The sequence below is a fragment of the Pongo pygmaeus genome, chromosome 11 (genome assembly GCF_028885625.2).
Source record: "Pongo pygmaeus isolate AG05252 chromosome 11, NHGRI_mPonPyg2-v2.0_pri, whole genome shotgun sequence".
Lineage (NCBI taxonomy): Eukaryota > Metazoa > Chordata > Mammalia > Primates > Hominidae > Pongo > Pongo pygmaeus.
In genome coordinates this window covers 16382333-16385200 of record NC_072384.2, presented here as the reverse complement: position 1 = coordinate 16385200, position 2868 = coordinate 16382333, and positions in this window count along the sequence as shown.

Sequence of the window (2868 nt, the reverse complement as noted above, 5' to 3'; positions counted from 1 at the left end):
TGTGTCTCAAAAAAAAAAAAAAAAAAGAATGAATCATGACTCACTGATGACTCTTTGAGGAATGGCACTCACAGAGCAGCATACTTCAGCCTAGTACATCGTTCCAGCCTTGGTCACTTTTGAAAGGGAATTTCTAAAATGGTGGGAAACTGATTGTCAAAGCTGAGCTTTCCCTTAAGGATCATCCCCCAGCCCTCGGAAACACCCGCTGTATTTGTGTATAACACCCGTGGAGCTCCACCTTGGACCCACACAACTAAAGATCATCCCAAGTAGCAATGCCAAATTGGGGGTCTTTTGAAATTTCTAAATTAATATATTTGCACGCACAATGGGAAAATGCAGGTTTTAGAACCAGACAAATGAATAGAAAGCCTACTTTCTGATTGCCCTGAGTGAAATCTGGTAATAAGAGATTTGAAAGGATTTTTTAATGAGCTGTATGGTCAGAGTAGGCTTAATTAAAAGCTGATTTTTCAAACTATAATTTTTTCCTTTCTTCCTTTTCTCTTTTGGATACTGTTTCTGGGAATTGTTTTTTAGTCGACGGAATCCGCTTTTCAAATATGTTTGGTCCCTCTGCTTCCTTTCTTGTTGGCATGATTTTTGCTGACAAAAATGTAAAACTTCATTGGCTTTTTATTTTATTTATTTATTTTGAGACAGAGTCTCGCCCTTGTCGCCCAGGCTGGAGGGCAGTGGCGCGATCTTGGCTCATTGCAACCTCCGCCTCCCGGGTTCCAGCGATTCTCCTGCCTCAGCCTCCCAAGTAGCTAGGATTACAGGTGCCCGCCACCATGCCCAGTTAATTTTTGTATTTTTAGTAGAGACAGGGTTTCACCATGTTGGCCAGGCTGGTCTTGAACTCCTGACCTCAGGTGATTTGCCCGTCTTAGCCTCCCAACATTGGCCTTTTAGAAACCTTAAAATCTCCCCAAATTGGTTCCGCTCCTCTAGGACTTGTTTTTCCTTCCATTTCTGCTCCTCCTTCCTTTTGCAATGTTAGATACCACGTGAAGAAATCTAGAGGAGACTTCCAACAGCCCTGAGCCCTCTTGAGGATCACAGGAAAAGGCACAACAGCCCCTTTGTGAGGCCTTTTGCTTTCCTCGTGGAGTCCCAAGAGTAGTAGGTATGCCCCTCTCAGGGCTGAAACTCTGCTCTCTTTTGCATTGAGTTACCCAATCTCTTTGGCTTTGTAGGCACCAGGGGTTCCATTGTATTGTGAGAGGGAAGGTGACCTTTGTGTGTGTGACAGCTGGTGAGTCAGATGTGAGAGCTGCAGCCTCGGAGGTGGCCACAGCAGTTGCAATGAGTGTATTTATTTCAGGGGTGACTTGTTTGTGTGTTTAGGTAAGAAAAGTGTGGTTTGGATACTTGCACGTGGTGGGAACACCCACCACCGAGGGATAAGACTCCCATGGGGGCTGGGCTGATGGCAGAGGGGGCTGGTTGGTGTTGGATTGTCCAGCAGCCTCTGGCGAATGTCTTGTAGTGAGGCGCTCTAAGAAAGTGTTGCAGGGCCTGGTCCCATCACGTTTTCCTCATTTTGGGGACATGGGATTCGATGTAAAAGTGGGATCCTTGATTTCTGAAGATCTAGATGCTCTGTCTTTCAGCTGGGCCTGCTTTTCACATTTGTAAGTATTAGGCCCTGGAAGCTACAAATGCTCTGTGAGCTCTGTTCATTAATGAGCTCTGCCCTGAGCTCAGTGGCCCAGTTGGAAAACAAAGACCAAATTAGAAGCAACCTATCTAAATAAAATTGGGCTCCTTATCAATCCTGTGGTGAATTCCTATGGTTTTGTGTTACTGTGGGATTTCTTCTTAATCTTTCTCTGACAAAACCAAAGCCCTTCTTGAAAATGTAAATTCTTTCTCTGTGTTTCAAGATGTTAATTTGCTACCCTGTTTTCTCCAAAACCAGTAAGGGCTTCAGCCATGTGGGACAGATAAACTTTAATTTGTTCCATTTACAGAGGCACAGTTTAATCCAAGTGTCCTTTTAAACTAGTGAGTTTTACTTGTCTCATGGCTAAAATTTTAAAGTCAAAGCTGTAAAATTTTTGTGCCTATCTCTGTTTTTATGTTTACATGTGTACATGTCTGTGCATATGTTGTCTGCGTGGTACCAAACTGACTTTTAAGTGCATGAGTACTCACAAGTTGCGTGCCCAAATGCTTTCAAGTTTACATGACTTTAGCAATCTTTGGTAAATAAAGCTAGCTTAAAAATTGTTGGTAGAACAAAATAGAAATGTCTTCAGAATTTTAGACATTTTTTTTTGCCCAAGTCTACCGGTGAACAAATACATACTGTCTCCGCTAGGTGTTTTAAGGTCATAAAACTGTTGCTTCTGTGATACTTTTGATGCTTGTGTGATTTTTCTGTAAGCTAAAGCTGTGAGGGCAGGTGGCTGGGCTTCCCTGGAGTCTTGTGCACATCTTGCTGTGAGCTTACATCTTTGGTGTTGAGCCTTTAGATTCTGCGGTCTAGGAGGTGGCTGTGGTGAGAACTGAAGTCATATGGATGTTCACAGTGTCTAGGCCACCAGCTGTGGGGCACAGCCAAGCCCAACACATCTTGCTGGCTTCTGCCTCCTGGTCATGCTGGGAGGGATCAGGTCCTGCAGGCATTGTCTTCACAGCTCTGTCCTCTCTCCTGGGCTCTGTACCTGATACATAACAATTAAAATTACTTACTTTCTTGGTTTTTCACCAGAAATTATGGTTGCCAAGAGTTAAGATTGTAGTTAATGTATATATAATTAAAACTATTAGATGTAAGAAAAACAATTCTATAAGCAGAATGTATATGAAAAGTAGCAGCCCGGGCGCGGTGGTTCATGCCTGTAATCCCAACACTTT